The sequence below is a fragment of the Microtus pennsylvanicus genome, chromosome 2 (genome assembly GCF_037038515.1).
Source record: "Microtus pennsylvanicus isolate mMicPen1 chromosome 2, mMicPen1.hap1, whole genome shotgun sequence".
NCBI classification, from domain to species: domain Eukaryota; kingdom Metazoa; phylum Chordata; class Mammalia; order Rodentia; family Cricetidae; genus Microtus; species Microtus pennsylvanicus.
In genome coordinates, this window is record NC_134580.1 from 106438550 (window position 1) to 106458801 (window position 20252).

Below are 20252 nucleotides of genomic sequence, written 5' to 3' on the forward strand. Positions count from 1 at the left end.
CAGGTTCAGGGAGATGCCTCAGAAAACCAAGATGATGGCACAGAGAGCTATCGAAGAAGACATGTTGACTTCTTCGTAACATGCATGCATGTGTACACACCCATAAGACATACACAAATAAACTGAGAAAAGAGAAATGTTGAGGGGGGAGGGAGGGAGGGAGGAGAGAGAGAGAGAGAGAGAGAGAGAGAGAGAGAGAGAGAGAGAGAGAGAGGAGACAAAAGTACACAGGCCACACTCATTTCGTGCCAGATCAAAAATGCGGGGGAGGTGACATTTGGAGAAGGGCCTATCTCATCAGCCTGTGGCTTGCTTGTCTTTTTTTTTTCCTGGGGGAGTTAGAAGGCCTGCTCTTCCTGAGTCCTCCTGATTGGCTTGTGGCCCTCTTTGGGAGAGTGGCAGCCACGATCACCAGCAAGGCCTGGTGGGCCTCTTGTGGCACCCTGTCAGGCCACCCAGGTCATTGTGGCTTTTCTGGTCCTTTGCCACAGAAGCAAGCAGGAAGCTCCTTACCCACAAGGAGGGGATAGGATCCTGCTTGAGCCACTCACAACTGCAGAGAAATCCGTTATTTGCTGCTCACCTCTGCTTTTCTTCCTATAGGCTAAAGGTTGGTTTCATTTGTTTAAGTTCATTTAAAAAAAATTCATAATTTTTTTCTTTTTTCCCCTTGGTGCCAAAGAGCAAGCTTCAGGCATGTTAGGTGAGAGGCTTACCCACTGAGCTACTTCCCAATTCCTTGACATCATTATAATAAATAATTCACATAGATTTTTTTTTTTAGAAAGTGAAAAGAGAGGCCCTGAAAGAAAAAAAAGAGTAAAAAGAAAAGGGGGAAGAATTGAGAAAGAAAGGACGATGGGAAGGGAAAGGAACCCAAACACTAAACCTCCCTTAGAGAGAACTGGGAGAACCACGGCCTCCTTTTGGACTCAGATTTTCATCTCACAGAGCACTTAAAAATCAGTTACCGAAATAAAAAGGGAAAGGCTCTTGGGTCGGACTCCCCCTGTTCTGTGGAGATGCATCCGCAGGATGAGGGCTGGGGGAACCCACTTAGGGGCTTTGTTCCCTAGCATCTTGACTGAGAGTTTTAGCAGCAGGCCAGTCATGGAAGCCAGGAAGGCTTATACCCCCAGACTGTCAATGTAGCGTTGAAGCCCAGCTAATGAAATAAATCTCTGCCTGCGGGGGAAGCAAACACAAAGGGCCACTCCGGGGAGCGGCAGGAGGCATCCTTCCAGCCCTTTTCAGGAGTGCGGTTTTAATGGAAAGTGCTCTGAGATTAGTGATGATTCTGCAATTTATCTGAAAAGTCAGAAGAGGGTTTCAAAATGATGCTCTATAGAAATTTGTACTTGTGACTCCACAACCCCCATCGAGTGCTCCAGAGTATCTTGGCGAGTCTCCAGAGCTCAGCTCCCCGACTACGGCTGCTTGGAGAATGTTCTAAAACTCCAACCCTGCCCCTCAGGCCGGCAGCCTCAGCCTGGCCAACCGCTGTGAACACCCTACCAGCCATTTCCCTTCACTCCGGCCCCAGACCCAGCTTGCATCTTCCTATTCCTTAGCTTTTTGTTTAGGCCTTCTCGGTCTTATCAGAGAAATAGGCCATGTCCACCCTGGTCCCATTTCCCCCACCCACATCTTCATCTCTTCTTCTTTTCCCTGATAAGCCCATTTCACACTCCGCTGGACCCCCCACTCCCCTGTTCGAATGCAGATTTCTGATATTACATTCCAGGCCCTCTTCCCTTGGTTTCACCCCATTACTCCGGTTACCCCTCTTTCAAGCATGCTAACTTCTTCATATACCTCCTGGGTATCGATAACCTTCACAGGTGGGAGAGCTACGTGCTTTTTCCTGCTCAGACAGCATTCAGACAAGCTCATCCTCTTTAACTCTTGTGAGCTGTCTGTCCTCTGTGTCTCTCCTTTCCTTCACTAGGGTTCTCTGTCCCTATGTGCTTTCCAGCTCTTCATCCCCCCCCCCCCCCGCCAACTCCACATGTGTGGTCCCTTTTAGAAAAGAATTTATAACAAGGACAGGGTGGGAGCGGTGGGCGAGGTGGGGGTGGGACTGCATCTGATTAGAAGATAAAGGCTTACCTTGCTAGCTGGTGACAAAGATGGCTGTGGACCTACATTATTTCACACACTGTGTTGGGGTGGTGTGTAGTGTCTAGTCTCAACCCCCCCAGGAATGAAGTTATTAGGTGTGGCATGTGTTCCCAAGATCACTTAAGCTGCCTGAGGATGGGAATGCGCCCCTGGCTTTCCCGGGGAGAGGGAAATCAGAAATCTCAAGACGCACAGCTTTCCAGTGGCGAGGCCGTCTCATTCGGAAAGAAAAGCCTGTCGTGTTTTGTGTCACCGAGATAACTACGTCACGCATGAAGGCCTCTGCAGCCCCCACCCCCACCCCGGGTGATTTCTTCATTCTGTCACCACCACCACCAAGCAGAACTTAGTGCCAGTGTTAGTCACCCGTGTGCTGTAACAACGCTTCACACAGGTTGGAACCATGCTCGCTGTCAAGAACTATGTGAGTTGTCCGTCCCAGGGAGACCGGCTTGTGTGGAGCTAAGCAGAATTAGCGTTCATTCGACCGACGTGGACTTTACATACACCAGATATGGCTCTCGAACGTGCTGTCTGAGAGAGAGGGTAAAAACTGAAGGGAAGTCCTAGAAATGGCATTGGGAATAGTTCTCTTAAGACAGCAAGTCGTTATGGAATCTTGTTTCATGAGGTTTTAGCTCTCCAGGGAATATAAACCGCTATAGATTCCTCACGGGGAGACTGGAGAGTTAGCTTAATGGTGGAGTATTTCCCTGGCCAGTCTGACGCTCTGCACTCAACCGCCAGCATTGTATAATAATTTTCATGGGCAACTCCCATCTATAAATCTCTCTTAGTAAGATGGCATGCTTAAGAATAATAAGTAGGGCCTGATGGTCCAGCCTGTATCTCACCTACACGCGACCATCACAGATTGAAGGCCAGCCTGGGCAGCTTAGAGAGACTGATATTCTTGAAGAATGGTACAGTTCAGTGGTAGAGAGCTTGCCTAACCTAGTATGCATGTGGCTTAGATTCAAACCTCAAAAAAAAAAAAAAACAAATAAAATTGGACTTAACATTATGAAGCCACAGGTCAGGTCCTACCTAGTTCAAAGTTCAAATAAGGCCACCCAGCCTAAGTGACATAAAAACCTTGGGCTTTTCATATCCTCCTGAAAGAGCCAGTGGGCTGCAGACTGGAGAGCAATGCCACAAACAAAAACTCCCAATGGAATAACCATCTCTGACTTCATGGCATTGTGGAGTCTCAAGCTGGAGCAACCAACCCTGAGCTTCGCCCCACATGACAAACAGTATAGCTCGGGGGAAATGTCCAGATTGAGGGGCGGGGGTCCTTGCTGCAGGGCTTTATCAAGAGGTTGATCTAGTCACAGAGAGAAGAAATGGCCCTCGTAGGGCCAGGTGCAGCAGAGGCAAAGAACCTAGAAGTACAGGGGGCTCCTCAGATTTTTAAATTTTTCCTTTAAATTTCCTTTTTTTTATAAAAATTTCAACTCTATTACTAAAATAAGTAGCAAAAAAAACCCCCAAAAACAAAAAACCAAAACCCAAATCTAGCTTCTGTACAATAGTCAGAGTAGCCATTCTGAATGGAAGCTTCTAAGAATTCTTACAAATCACATCTAGCTCCTAATTTTATTACAGATGATTCAAATCCTCAATTTCTACAGATGTGTACATATTTTTTAACTGTGCTTAAACAGACATAACAAAACTGAGCATTGAAACCACATTTCCATGCATAATTCGGCCCCTTCGCGTTGTGTGGTGAACACCACCGCCTTCCAAACTGAAGCTGGCTCCACCTCACGGACTCCCACCTCCTCCCTTCCAGACCCATCGGTCTCCAGCCCCCATTCTTTTCCTATGAAAGGGGCTACCCTCGGTGTCTTAGCATTGTGATCACGTATTTTTTTAAGCATTAACAAATATCCCCAATAAGGTAAACACAGGAGACAGTTACAGTGTGTTGACTTTTTCCTGTCCTGCAATAGGTACATTCCAGTAAATTCTTCTCCAGGCCCGCTGGTAGGAGCGCTGCTTTGACAGCCTAAAAAAATCAGCCTAATTTTTCTAATTGAATGAAGCAGAGGAGCAAGGACATCACCCAGAAACCTCAGGGCACCCTACGCTTTGGGTTCTGTAAATGACGCACTTTTAAATCTGATACTTTAAGTCATTTCAGAAGCCAAATCACCCCGACTGCCACCTCCGATCCCCCCACCGCCACCCCGTGCGTTCTCTACATGCAATCTGTCACCACGGAGAAAAGCCATTCGAAACAACAGGAAGTTTCTGTGGATCCTGACATGGGCCCCCGGGGTGACTGTGAGCCTAGAATACAGTGAGTCATTCTACCAAGGCAGAAGAAGACAGAATGATTGAAGTAGATTGTCTAGCATTTCAAAATAAACAGAACTGACAAAAATGGGGGTGGGGGTCTTTGTTGCTAGAAAAGGCAAGCTGCATTTTAAAATTCCTCTGCAAGCGCCCAGGAAGGCGGGCCTGCTTTGTTTTGTAGTATGGGGGTCCTTACAGACCTTTTTCAAAGTTGTTATACAAGAGGCATACAGGGTCACAGGGAAAAAAAATCCTAGGCAAGCAAATAGTAAGTAAGAATTTCACAGGTAAGTTTGTGTGATATCAATATCAGCTATTGATATCAAGCAATGTCTATAAATATAGCTATAAAAAATCGCTGGCTAAAAACAAGAATTATTTAAAAACACTGCTCCGTGTCATAAAGACAACCAAGTGGGCAAGTCAGCGGCTGTCCTGACACAACATGCCTCCACAGCATCTGAAGAGCCCTGATGTTGGACAAAGGCCACAGCTTCCCGAGGAAACAATAATAAAGCCGGACCCACAATGCCATTCAGGTTTAGGTAAATGCCAATGTGGTTCAAATTTCTGAACCATCTCCTTATTGGGGGTCACTAGCCATTGGATGTCCTGAGGTTAAAGAAATAATAACAATCATAACTTCTCTTTTAGAAGCCTCAGATGCTTGCCTCCATGCATAGCTATGCAGTATAAAAATATACAGAGCAGAAACACAAAAGAACACAAAAAGTGGTCGTAGCTAATATTTGTTAAGAGACTTCCTAGGAACAAGAGGAAAAAGTGCAAAGAATCATATTCTTTATTTGACAATTATCTATTATGTTTTCTTTGTTGCCTGGAGGCAACAGTTGGAGTGGCTTACGTTTTAGAGAATATTTGTGGAAGAGAATGGAGATCATTACTCTGGAAAAGCAGCAGTAAACACTTCATTCGCACTAAAGACCCGTCTTGTCACCCTTCTTTCCGGAAAAGCAAAAACTGGACCGTCTGCAAAGACGGTCAGGTGACCGGGGAGTCGGCCACAGTCCACAGCAGGCTCCCTGTCCATACCCACACTCCGGGACTTCGAAATCAACAAGTCCCTAGACCACACACCAGGCAGGGCCTGCTCGTTTCCCCGAGGGAAAATAGCTGTGTTTAAAATGAAAGTATGATCAACACTGGCCTCAGGGCTGCTAAAACGACCTTGAGGAAGTTTCAAACACACCGAATTAGCTCCCCATCCGCCTTCAATTACAAAAGTACTAAAAACCAAAAGAAGCTGGTTACACAAAACACACCCAAGTTTAAAAATGACTAAGCCAGCTTCTGCCATAGGAATCCCTGTATTTTTGCAGAAAGATAGAAAGGGCGCTAACACACACACACTTGTTTTGCCACATTGAAGGTGGCAGAGCCCGGGGGGTGGGGTGACAATGATCTTAACTGGACCCTGGGTTGGGAATTTTATTTCACATCCCCCTCGACCACTAAATAGGGTAGCTAAGTGGGAGACAGCCATGTACCAAACACACTTGACTGTGAAAGCCACAGCCCAGGAGAAAGATGACTTAAGCCAGGTCCAGACTAGGGCAGAGTGGCTGAGGTCCATAGCCCCTGGGACCTGAAGGTGAGCATCACGTCTCCTAATGAGTAAGACTGAAATCAGAGACAATTTGTGTCTTAAAGAGAAAAAAAAAAGTGTATCTGCTCCCCACGCACAGGGCTCCGTGATCTGCAAGAACCCCTGATGAGCAGTGAATCAAGGCTCCACACAGAAACAGCAGAATCTGTGGAGCTAATATGACTTCAGGGTTTAATTCTAGTAGCTTAGTTCAGTGGAAAAGAACACAGGTAGCCGGTCTAGGAAGCAAGAGGGATGTGTTGCTTTCTTGAACATTCTCCATGCAGTGGGACCTGACTTCGGTGGGTGAAGTTCTTGACCCTGAACAGAAAATAAAATGCTAAAAATAGTTATGAGAGTACTGCCTGTCTTCGTAGTCAACCCTAGAATGTGGTGTGTGCTACGTGTCTATGAAACACGGCCGGGGACAGTAAGAACAATGACTTTGCTGGGACCTGCAAGAAACGTGCTGGAGTCTATGGGACAGGGCTCTGTTCAGCTGTCATAAAACGCAAGTACTAATTTCACTGTGAAATCCTTTACCCCTGAGAAGGTCCCCAGGACCCAAGAGAAAAACCACTTATTCAGAATCCTGTTCTTTGCCAAAAGGGTGAACCCCAGGAAGCCTTTTCCAGGGTATGTGATGGATTGAGAATCTCTCTCTTTCTCTCTTACCTCTTTGTTCTATCATTGTTTTTCTTGTGAGACAGGGTGTGATTATGTAGCTCAGGCTGGCTCAGGACTGAGAAGCCCAGGATGCCCTTCTTACTTCAACTTCCCAGATCTCTGCCACCATCCCTGGCTGCCTGGCTTCTTCCCCATTTTTTTTTAAAACACAAACAACAGCAGTATTTTACTGGACCAGACAAAGCTATGCCAGCCAGACCTCTGGAGTCCCATTTCCTCCCAGCCAGTCTCATAGCCTTGCACACAGTTCTATAGTAGCTGTCCAGTTTTGACCCCAGGCTCCCCTTAGCAACCCACACAAAAATAGAAGAGGAATAGGCAAGACTGCGGGTGTCATTGGTGCGCTCATCAGGACTGAAGCAGTTTGTGAGGTTCAGATTTGGCCTGACAGTGCAGTGGGCATCAGTATTGTGGTGCCTCTGGGAATATCCTGAGACATTCTCTTGGCCCTAATTTCCCTAGCAGGGACCCTGGCAGGCTGAAGGCAGCATCTGGCCAGCCTGCAGCTCCTCGGGGCTCTGCTCTCATTTCCAGCAACCTGTACCCCTGTTTCCTTCCTGGTCTCCAGGCTATGGAAAAACACAAGGAGGTGGGACCATTTTAGGGAGTCGAAAAGGCAAAGGTTGTGTGACCTAGTTCTGTGTGTCTCACAGAGAAGTGGGAAGCCACAGAAGACAGAAGGGCCAGCACAGGACTCTGCAGTGACAGAGGACAATGGACACACCCAAGGATCCTACTTCCTTTTAGCTTCTGTCTGCTATCAGAGGCAAGAGGCTCCAAACCCTTCAGCCTAGGCTGGCCAGGACCTGAGGAGGGTGGAAGGGCCTGGGAAGGAGGGGGTTGCTCATCACCTTGAAGTGGATTGTGAAACTGAGCAACTGACTCTTTAAAAAGGAGAGAAAATAAAATTTAAAATTTTTCCCAGTTTATTGAAGTCACAGCAGTCTCAAGTTGTGGCTCTTTATACGCCACAAAAATAAACAAAGGGATGTATATTGCTATTAAATTGTTTGTGCCTGGACAAACACACACACACACACACACACACACACACACACACACACCCCCCACTTGCAAGGATTTGGAGAAATATAATATTCTTGTGTATTCAACATGAAGAATAAAGAAGAAAAATATATTTTCCACAGGAACGGCCTGACCTTCACCGCCTTAAAATTCTACAACTTTGTTCGGGACAAATAAAGAGGAAAGTGCTGGAACCTGGAGCGGGGTTCCGGAGTGCCCAGTCTAAGTCTCAGCAGGCGGCTAGCAGCTGCGGAGAGCCTTGGGCTACTTCATTTCTTTCTCAAGACCGCCACCTACAGGGATGTCTGAGAATAGCACCTGGTGGTGCAGCCTAGACGCACTTAAAAGAAAAACATTCAGAACAATCGCATTACTTTTTTTTCTTTTTTTAAAGCTTCCTGTTTATTAGTATTTTATCTAAGAGCAGAATAAAAGTATGCATTGGGGGGAGAAAATTCATGGCCTTACTCCAATAACACAGACAGTTTTCAAATACAAGGGAATTATATTTTTACACCAAACCTACCCCAGATAGGCCTTCACAAACCTCAGAGGACAACTGAAGAATATAAGGATGGAATTCATTAGAACATTAAGATTATAAAATATCATCTCTCCAGCCTCCATCCATCGTGTATTCCTTTATCACCTTCCTGAAATGCATATACAGAGAGTTCTCATGACTACAGCCAGCAAGCAAGGGATGGCTGCTGCAGTATTTGGTGACCTTCATTGTCCTTGTGATGGCTTCAGGTCACCTGAGCTCCCCCGCACCCTCAGCTGTTCAGAGACTGTTCGTTCTGGTTGCAGCATTTACACTCCGCTTCTGGTAAGTGCCTCTCTTCTTGGCGAGCACTACACACATTTCAACTTGGCTGGACGCTTTTCCTATCTGCAGACACATTTCTTGTGAGTCCACACAATTGAAGGCCTTTTTGTTTTCTTACTCGTTTTCATTTTCAAGTGAATGAGAAAGATGATATTAAGAGCCACTCATGGGGCCGGGAAGAGAGGCTGTGGTTAAAAAACAAGCGTGCTCTTCCAGAGGGCAGAGTTGGGTTCCCAGCATCCAGGCCAGGCTGCTCACAACTGCCTGTAATTTCCAGCTACATTATGCCAGCTTCTTCTACTGGCCTCTCTGGGAACCTTCACATACTTGGCATACTCACAAAAATAAAAGTAAAAACAAATCTTAAAAAAAAAAAGGACCCATTAGGCAAGGCTATGCCTGTGTGCATGTGAACATCCCAAGAGAAAAGTCAGACATAGAAAAGGTTCTGGGTGATTTCCCGAGATGACAGAGCCTAGTCTGTAGGTGTCTGTCTTGAAAACGGGACATGTTGTATTAATAAATGAATTTGTCACCTTCTTGGGTCAATCTCCCGAGTCCTGGGATCATTGGCGTGTGCCGTTGCACCTAGCTTTTCCAAAAGGCTCTCAATGAAATCAGATATATGGGTTGGGGGTACAGCTCAGTTGGAATGTCTGCCTAGCATGGAGGAAGCCCTGGGTTCACTCTCTAACACCACATAAACTGGGCATGTTGACAGGCACCGGTAATCCCAGAGGAAGGGAAGTGGGGGCAGGAGAAGTTCAAGGTCCTCCTCAGCCACATAGTGAATCCCAGACCAGTCACGGTACATGAGACTCTGTCTCTAAATAATTAAATAAATAGAGAGGGTTGCAAGTGCGGCTTCCTCTTTCCTCGGAAAGTGCTCCTGTGTGTCACTACCACATTTAACTAGACACACGGAGGGGCACCCCAGATCACAGCAGTTCTCTTGGGGCTTCTGCTCTTTAGCACAGGGAAATCCTGCCAAGCAGGGTCACCCCAGGCCATCTGGCAGGTCTCGGCCATCTCTTCTGTACTTGTCCAGTGACTACAAAGGAAGTTACAGCCTTCAGAAATAGAAAGAGCCGCATGAAACAGCTTGGTAAAGCACAGACAAGGAGGCGATGACCAGAGGTGACAGGGCACCACCTTTAGCTCTTTGTCCATTTTCAACGTCATTTTTCACCGAGCACATTTGAAGATATCAAGTCCCTCTACCCATGCATTCATCATTTGGAGAAAGTTTAAAGACCTCATACTAGACAGCCTCCTGCCTTTCATACAGAGAATATACTTCAGCTAAGTGTCCTGGTGTTCTCAGTCCCCCCAGGCAAAGCCCGTAATAACTCAGTATCCTAAGGACTTTGAAAAGGTGCTCACACAGGCAGGCTCAACAAATGAAGAAATAGGCATCCTACTTTGAGCAAAGCATACTTTTAAAGATGCTCCTGGTATTCTGCACTTGGATTTGCTTCATAGCTTTAACTCTGAGTCGGAGGCTCCTGCCGGGGCTTGACAAATGATCTGCCCTGATCTTGCATCCATGCATCTTTGAACCTCAGTGAAGATAAATTTAAAAGGCCCTGTCATTAGGCTGAGACCCTAACATGAGACCAGCATCCACTCAAGCTAAGGACCAGGATAGGCGTCTTCCATTGCTAGTGGCCAAAGGGCTTCTGAGCGCTGTGGCCTTGACCACAGGGGGCCTGGCAAGCTGCAGAGCCCATGGGCTACCCCTGCTGGGCCTTTGTGCTCTGCATATAGACTCTGAACAGCCAACTCATCATCTCTTTCCTCCCTGAGGAGTCACAGTTAGGAGTGGAGCAGGCTAAAGGCAGCCATCTCCACCTCGCCCGAGGGATGCTCTCTCTTCCTATCACCTCCCCTGTCTCCCAGAAGTCCACAGTGTGGCTTAGAATTCCTTAGAGATCAGCTTGTTCACTCTTGAGCTACTTTCTGTCTAATCAGAGAGGAACCTCCTGACCTTAAGGTAGAACTGTAGTCTCCTCCAGGAGCCAATACTGACCAGGAAAGAAACCCAAGCATCTCACAGCACCCCCTTTCTCTAGTAAGGACCTCCTCACTGTCCCAGGGCTCCAGAGCCTCCTGAGCCCATGGCTTCCCGCACAGAGATCCCACCACCTCTAGATTGTACTTTAAGTCTCACGGGCCAAGAGACCACAGCGACAGAAACATTTACTCTCTGCCTGAAGCCCAGCAGCCTCAGATGGTTATAGGCATTGAATTCTGGCAGGTTGTGGAACCTTCAGGAGGCGGGGCCTGGTTGGCAGACAGGGAGCCACTAAGGCCTTCCAATCCCTGGTCCTAGCAACTCAACTCCCACCCTACCAGCCCCCACCCAACTCCCTGCTACTACCATTTCAGCTTTGGTCCACTTCTACATGAGGAGTCTGTCATGGCTTCCTCAGTCACAGAAAAAGGTGTTCTCCTAGGCAGGCCCTCAACACCATGGTGGCCCGAAATCTCTGAAACCACAAGTCAAAATAAATCTGAAATTGTTTCTGTCATATATTCTGTTACAGAGCCTTAAGGTGTGAGCAGGGCTGGTTTCGTCTTGACTAGCGGATGCTTGGTCCTCACTGTATCTTCACGTGCAGAGGGAACAGCGTGTGCCTCAGTCCTTACCTCCTCCTAGGAGGACACTGGTCTTACTGAATTAGGGTCAACTTGTGTGGTTTCGTTTTACCTTACTTCCCCCCCCACACACACACACACTCCAAGTACAGTCCCATTCTGAGGCCCCGGGGCTAGAGTTTCGCTGCAGGAATTTAGGGTGAGGTAGCACCATGGGTTGGAGAAGAAGGACAAGAAAAAAAAGGGAAGGGTTTCATCCATAGGTTTTCAAAGCCAACACCCCACCGTTGCTTAGTGGGACTGCAGGTGTGAGCAAGAACACAGCACAGGGGGAGTGGGAGCTTGCTTGAGAATGGTAGCAAGGCCCTGGGCTCCACCCTCAGTACCGAAAAACAAATAAAGCCACAAACAAAAGAAAACCAAACGTCGCATGCCTCTGCAGACTAGAGTGTCCCTCTCTCATTACTCACATAGAAACACCCTCCAATACAAAGGAGACAGCCCGAAGCTGGCCTCTTCTCAGAAGACTAAAAACCGGCACCATGACACTTCTCCTGGCCACAAATGAAGGACAATTTAATCTGCAAAGTTGGCTGGCCTCAGGACACCCTGGAAACTGTGACTCTTACTTCTGAGCCAGAGCCCACCTGCCTTGCACGCCACACATTGTGTCATTATTCCTTTATCTTCTCATTAAGAAAAACTCGCATGAATGTCCCTGACCCCATGAAGGGACTCAGACTACCAACATCACACAAGAGGCCCTGTACCAAAGGCTGCGTCAAAGTGGTGACAAGCTTCTAAGTTGGCCTGGTTTTCACAAAGGCCAGTGGAGTTCAGACTATTCAGAGAATATCCCCCAAAGGAGCTGAGACCTGTCCCAGTAAAGGGACGTGAGCCAGTAGCAAGCTGAAGACAGAGCAAAAGGAAGTGTGACCCCAAAAGGCTTCTTTTACTCTTCCCTGCCCATAAGGAACATGGACTTGACAGTGGAAAACCCTGTACCTGTGGCAAATCTGTCCTGTATCAAAAAACATCCTGGTTTTATTATATTAAAAAAACAAACTTTTGCCACCTGGAGACATCATCCAGCCAATAGTGACGAAGCCATAAAGCTGTCTGACTTTGCCATTACTCTGGCTGCATGTGCCTTACTTACTTGTTTGAACACCAAGGAGCTAGAAAAGCCTTTTATGACAGTGGAAAGCTGAGGGTCCCCAAGCTACCTGTGGGCCTTGCCCTCTATGAATGCTCGGCCGCCAAGGTTTGGAAGATTCCAGATGATTGAGACAATGACTAGCCGGGAGAGAAGCGGAGGGGAAAGAAGCGGTTTGCAGAGAGCTTTAGACTGAAGCTAATAATACCGTGGCTTTATTTTCCAAGGTTCTCCATGCCGCATGCCGGGCCCCACCAACGGATTGCAATCTGAATTAGAAATGAAGGACTCTGCATGCTTGTTGACAGAGCGCTGCAGAGAGCCTATGGCCAGTCCAAGCACCAGGTGTCTTATCTGGTTTCACAATGGTGCCCCCAGTCCCTGGGCCTTGCCATCCCTAAGCCTAGGTGGGAGCCTGGAGGGCGCCTGCGTTGGTGGGGGCAGCTGTGGTGGCTTTGAGAAACAAGGCCCCACCTACACAGGCTAGGGTTTCAGTTTCACCCAGACTCAAACACCATTATGCAAATGAGTTGGCCACTTGGCCCCACCAGGGCCTTCCTCACTCTTCATTCCAAAGTTGGGGTGATGCGCGCCGGGTGCCAGGCGAGCGTATTTGCATCTCATTTAAAATGCCCAGGTGCAATTGGAAGCAGACTCTCCTTTCAGAAGGGCAATCACGAATATAAAGTGGGGAATTAGTCTCAGTGTCAAGAATGAAGCCCCGCGGCTAGTGCCGAGCTTCTCCAGTAAATGGAGCATCGGCACGCGTGTGCTGGGAAGGAGCGGCAAGCGGGAGGGAGGCACCCTCTGTTCCAGAGATTCATTGGCGCTGGTCCAAGGGGAACTGCCCCCCCCCCACGAGAGTGGACAAGACAGCCCCAGGCTCTGCAGCTCTGCCCTGCAAATCTCCAGGCCTGTGGGGTTTAGGAAAACAAATGCATAGTTCACATTCAAGGCACGTTCGAGAAAGTGGGGAGTGCAGTTATTTTATCCGAGGTCCACACCTGCAGCGAATGCAAGTGATCTGAGATGACATCCGCTCAGACAAGAAGTTTGCAGCCCAGAACTAGTGTCTGTGAGATTTGGGGGGGGGGGGGGGGGTACAGAAGCAGGCCTTCCTGCGTGGTTGTGCTAAATGCTGACTCAGGATTTTTCTTTCAGGAGTTTTAGACCAGAATAATTAGATTGTCACTCAGATGACCTTGTGAGCAGCGTGTGGGCCTCTTAGTGAGATGTCCCAGGTTTCTCCTGGTCTCCTTGTGGGAGGCACTGCTTTCGGGATAATGGCCTCTTGCCCACTCACAAATGCTCTTCCTCCAGCCCCCACTTACTACTCAGTTTCGTTTTCAAGTTTTTTGTAGAGTTCACAGCTGCTGTGACGAGATGGTAGCTCTCTGACTTAGCCTGAGTGCAAAGAAAATCTAGTCAGGTGGGCATGTGATAAGATAAAAACCTGCAGAGACTCCGGACCTTCTCAGAATGAGGCCTTAGGCACCATGAGTGCGGTCTGTCTCCATTAAGGTTGGTAGAACCAGTGCTTTATAGAGGTCAGGCAACTTGGCCCACAAAGATGGTTTCTGATCTTCACACACTATCAGGTCCACGGGGCGAGCAGAACCATTGAGTGTTCTTGTTCTGCCCATACTCTGAATGGTTGATTTTGGAATGGTTTCCTTTCCCTGACGTGTGTGAGTAGACCTGCAGCTGTCCAGCCCTTCCTGTCTGTGTGGACAGCCGATCCGGAGAGAGTGAGGGTGTGCAGTGGGGTCCGGCTGGGTGTTGTTCGGGGTATCTTCTCCCTCACCACCTTTGGCTGGCACAGTTACTTTCTCTTACATCCCATGGTGCACTGGGGACCCCTGAATCAGTCACCGTAGGTACTTGGTGTGTTTACAGAATTCTTTGACTCAGCACTTCTGGTCGTCAGCAGTGAACGAGGTGTTCCACCACCGGGGCCACACACTAGAACATTTAAAAAAAAAAACTCCTGCCTGCTTAATGCCAGGGTTCATAACCAACTCAAGTGCTGAGAACAAGCGATTGTCAACTGCTCAGCCTAAATGGAATGCCTACATAACTCTCTCCAAAGTCCAGGAAACGTTGTAGAAGAAAGGGTGGGAAGAGGCAGCCGAAGGGGAGGTCGGCGTGAAATACTGTCTTTTCAACAGGATGGCCCTTTGCATCCAAGAACTCCCGGCAGCTAGGCTTCCCTGAACAAAGCTGGTCCTTCCAACATTCCCTCACAGATGTGGAGGCCATCATGAGGCCCCACCCATCCTCTGGAGCTATTGGCAATTAATGGTTTCCAGGGAAGGAGGTGTCGTTCTCTTTAGCCGTGTACCGGTTATGTTGCCTAGGCTCCAAGTCTCCTCTACCTGTGCTCACACAAGTAACCTCTGCTAAGCTCAGTGGGTCCAAAATACCACCCTCAAATACATTGCTAGGAATGTAAATGTATTTAGACAACATGTATAAGTATATTTACCCGTGTATAAAATTTTATGTACACAAATGCTGTTTCTTCAAACCATTCAATTTAATGATGCTTTCAGCTCCATGACTTTAAACGTTAGAGATTAAAATCAGAGAAGAGATGGGGAGAGAAAGCAGCATATGGAAAGCAGTGTGGCGGTTTCTCAGGAAATTCGGGATCAACCTACCCCTGGACCCAGCAATACCACTCTTGGGAATATACCCAAGAGATGCCTTATCATACAACAAAAGTATATGCTCAACTATGTTCATAGCAGCGTTGTTTGTAATAGCCAGAACCTGGAAACAACCTAGATGCCCTTCAATGGAAGAATGGATGAAGAAAGTATGGAATATATACATATTAGAGTACTACTCAGCAGTAAAAAACAAGGACTTCTTGAATTTTGCATGCAAATGGATGGAAATAGAAAACACTATCCTGAGTGAGTTAAGCCAGACCCAAAAAGAGGAACATGGGATGTACTCACTCATATTTGGTTTCTAGCCATAAATAAAGGACATTGAGCCTATAATTCGTGATCCTAGAGAAGCTAAATAAGGAAAACCCAAAGAAAAACATATAGGCATCCTTCTGAATATTAACCTTCATCAGGCAATGAAAGGAGACAGAGACAGAGACCCACATTGGAGCACCGGACAGAAATCTCAAGGTCCAAATCAGGAGCAGAAGGAGAGAGAGCACAAGCAAGGAACTCAGGACCGCGAGGGGTGCACCCACACACTGAGACAATGGGGATGTTCTATCGGGAACTCACCAAGGCCAGCTGGCCTGGGTCTGAAAAAGCCTGGGATAAAACCGGACTCACTGAACATAGCAGACAATGAGGACTACTGAGAACTCAAGAACAATGGCAATGGGTTTTTGGTCCTACTGCATGTACTGGCTTTGTGGGAGCCTAGGCAGTTTGGATGCTCACCTTACTAGACCTGGATGGAGGTGGGTGGTCCTTGGACTTCCCACAGGGCAGGGAACCCTGATTGCTCTTTGGGCTGATGAGGGAGGGGGACTTGACTGGGGGAGGGGGAGGGAAATGGGAGGCGGTGGCGAGGAAGAAACAGAAATCTTAAATAAATAAATAAGAAAGAAAGAAAGAAAGAAAGAAAGAAAGAAAGAAAGAAAGAAAGAAAGAAAGCAAGCAGCATAGTCCCAGGCCAGTGTCTCATGAAACATGAAATGTAGGATGACAAGGTCCAGTGGAGAAAGTGTTCCCTGCCTGTGGAGACCAAAGCCAACCCACAGTAGGTGCTTGGCATGTGCTTTTAAATGGAAGCCAGCAGAGTGTGCTCAGGAAATGTCCATCTAAATGAGCTAGAGAAATAAAAGAGCTTGGTTGCAAAGGAAAGCAGGCACCTCTGCCCCTGATATATGCACTTATGTGTTCTTTATGTCACAGAGAATAGCATTAATGCTGGGAAGATGATCACCTTAGTCCGGTTTCTCCAGAGAAACAACCTATAGAATGTGTACACACATATGTGTGCCTGACAGAGAGATAGACAGACACAGACAGGGTGATTTAAGGGCTGGTTCACATAGTGGTGGGGCCACAATTCCTGGTGAGCACAGCAGGCTAGAGACCTTAAAGGAGTTGATAAGGCAGGAGCAGGTCTTCCTGAGGTGTTGCATTAAAAGCTATAAATCTCCAATCCTGTGGAGCTTAGGAGAGCACAGTGGTGGGCTTTGAGACCCGGAGGCGTTCCTAGGAGGTTAGTTTTTCTATGAAGGCCCACTGACTATCTAAATGATGATCTCATCTTGCAAATACCTTCACAGTAATAGCAAGACTAGCAGAGGGTGGGGGAGGCTAGAGAGATGGCTCAGCAGTTAAGAACACTCGCCTCTCTTCCGGGGCATCTGCCTTCAGGTCCCAGCACCCACATGGAAGCTTACGGATTCTCTGTGACTCCAATTCCAGGGAGTCCAGTGTCCTCTTCTGATTTCCATAGATTCCAGGCACACACCCAATGCCCTTACATACATGCAGGCAAAACACTCATATTCATAAGATAAATAATGAAAAAAAAAAGAGGAGTCAGCAAGATGGTTCAGAAAGTAAAGGTGCTTGCTGCCAAGCTCAGAGACCTGCATTTGATCCCCAGGACCCACAAGGTAGAAGGAGAGAACTAATTCCCACAGATTATCCTCCAACCTCCATATTTATGCTATGGTATTTAAGCACCTACCCACTCATAACCATAAAAATAAATAATGTAATTTGGAGAAGGGTCCTAAGATGGCTCAGCAGGAAAAGGCATTTAACACCCCAAAACCGAATAACAGAATTGGGGCAGGGAAGATGGCTTAGTCGGTACAGTGCCTGCCGTGCAAACATAAGGACCTCAGTTTGGGTCCTCAACACCTACATAAAAGCAGAGTGTGGGGCGGCACTTGTCTTGAGCCCCAGCTCTAGGGGCAGAGAGATGGATCCCGGGAGCTCATTGGCTAACCAGCTTAGCCAAACCCACAAGTTTCATGCTCAGGAACAGACAGACCTAATCTTAAAAAAAAAAAAAAAAAGGTGGAGAGAGATTGAGGAAGACACCTAGACTGACCTCTGCCCTCTACTTTCATGTGTGCACACACCCACATGAATATATACATACATCTGGCCGTGCACACATGCAAAAAAATAACAAACTAGCATCGGACAAACACCTGGGAACTATGATCGGGTAGTCGGCATGCGCAAGGGCCGCAGATGTCTGGGCCGTGGTAGAGACAGGACAGGGTAACAGGGTGAAGAAACAGACATGACTTCTTTCTCTGAGCAATTTGCAGCCCAGCAGCCAGGAGCTGAACTCTCAGCTCCACATTTAGAAAGATTCCCAAATTGGTTGCCAAAACTCATGTTTTAGAAGACCTTGGAAGAAGAGGTCCTTATCCCAAGATCCAGCAAAGTGGGTCACAGTCCATCTCATTCTCTTATGGCAGAAATTCAAAGCCAGTAAGCGAAGAAATCAGGTGAGAGGCTTTGAGACCTCAGCAAGATCCCTGGTTCTTTATTCTGTTTGATTTGGTACTGGAGACTGAGCCCAAGGACTCGAGCATGCTAGACAAGTCCCTGCCACTGGACTACAGCCCTAGCCTATTGGTTTAGTTCTGTTATTTTGAGATCGAGTCTTACTAAATTCTCCAAGCTGGCCTTGAATTGAATAATCCTTCTGCTTCAGCCTCAAGCCCAGCTCTGACCCTACAATTCCGATCAGCACCATCTCTGCTTAGTCATGTTTCATATTGGTGTCCTCCAACTCATCCCCTCTGCCCCCGTTCAGTGACTTAGTGACGTAGATGACATCTGTGAATCTACTTCTGACCGACCTTGGGGTGGGACATGAATTCTAAACTAGCGATTGGGGACCAGATCGATCTGGCAAGATGGATAATGGTTTAAATCTTCCAGAGCAGAGCTGGTAAGACGTACAAGGTTTCAGGCTTTTAAGTGCACAAACAAAACCTGCAGGAGTTGGGCTTTTGTAACATAAAGAGAGAAAAAAGAAACTCAATTATTAACAGAAATGCTATGTGCCCAGCAGTTAGGCAAAGGGCCCAAGGCCTGCTGACGGGGGGAAGTGGTGGCTCCCCTGGAGACTCATGTCATCCTGCAGTTTCAGAATGATGGGGACCACTGAGAAGACACAGGGAGTATGATCAGGCAGCAGAGGACCTGTTAGGTGCGAAGCAGTCAAAAGCTTTAGTCCTGGGGCTGTCCTGGTGGGACAGGAAAGGTAGGTGGGTTGAACCCTCCTGTAGCAAGGGACAGAAGGTGGATCAGAGGCTGGCGAACCTCCAGTGCACAGAGAGGGTCAATGCAAACCAGAAACTTCCAGACGTCATACGCAGCCTGGACCTCTGGATCCTAGAGGAGACCTTGCATCCCAGAGGTCCAGAGGGGATGTGGGATACAGACAGTGGGTTCTCTCTAGTCTCCGCGCATCAGGGAAAGAAAAGAAGCCTTTGCCTAATGTGACTCAGTGTTCAATGATGTTTTCTGTGCACCGACCCTGTGTGTCTCACTCAGGGCCCCTCCAGTGAGGATCATCATATAGAGTCCAGGCATCCAGCCTACAAGTGCCCAGAGGACACCCTGACCCACATGACCCAGCCAATTGGCGGCTTGTTTTCAGAGTCCTCAGTGATGTCCTAAACAGCAAGGGAAGTGGTAGTAAGTCAAGACTTCACCTTTAACTACGGAGCCACACAGAAATACCCACCCACAGCACAGGTGAGCCATGGGGAGCTGTAGAAAGAAACAACTGAACCCAAGTATGACCACTGAGACAGGGTTGTAACGGTGCCCAGTAACACAAAAAGGATGACCCCAGTAGGTGGTTTGGGACAACATGAATCCTGTAATAGGAAAAGTGTCGTAAGGTTTCTATTGCTGTGATAGGACACCATGACCAAATGACCCCCAGGGAAGTCAAGGCAGGAACCTGGAGGCCGTGGAGGAGTCATGCTACTGATGGCTGGTTCAGCCTGCTTTCTAAAACACCCCAAAGACCACCTGCCCAGGACTGAAACTGACTCCCGGGCAATGGGTGCTCCCACACCAATGATTAACCCAGAGAATGCCCTGCAGGCCTGCCTACAGGCCAGTCTTGTGGAGATACTTTCTCAATTAAGATTCCCTCTTTTCCCAGATGTATCTAGGCCTGTGTCAAGTTGATAAAAAGCAACCAGCCCTGGAAGTCAAAGCAAGGATATTCCGCATGCATCTGAACCTTTCTTCCTGTCTGGAGTCAGTGAACTAGGTTGTGGCCCTGTTCCACACTGCTGGGCTCTCACAGGTTTGCACCCTGAAAGGCTAATCAAGGACTAACTCAATAATTCAAACAAGCTCTGTAGCTCGAAGTCAATTTGCAGCTTTCATGTTTGAGCTTCAAGCTCCTCCTTCGGAGTTGCTTCTCAGACCCACACACAGTGTGTGTTTCAGAAATCAGTCTCCCGGTCTCTCCAACAAGCCCCAGACAGACAGACAGTACACAGTGCCCCCTTCTGGCACACAGTCTTACTAGCCCAGCCGGGCTGCTCCAACTTGGGTCATTTCTGCACAGAACCTTCACCTGCCTCTCAAGGCCTGGTCCTGCCTGGACACAGCCAAGTCCACATGAGGGTCATGACTCCCTCCTGAACACATAGACCCTATGAATCCTCCCTCCTCCTCTAAACTTCTCTTACTTTTCCAAAGCGATCCACCGTTTTCACTGGAACGCCTTTCTGATTCATCTCAATAGAACTCACCTTCTAGAGATGAACTGTTTGCTGCTGGTGCTGGTTGGAGCCCAGAGCTTAGCCCAAGCTGGGCGAGCACTCCACTGGGGGCGGGGGCTACATCCTGGCAAGTGTTCTGAGGACTGTATGTGTGATGTTTTCACCGTTTGAATATCATTGCTCCCTAATCACCACGCGGGACTACTTTAGCAGTGTA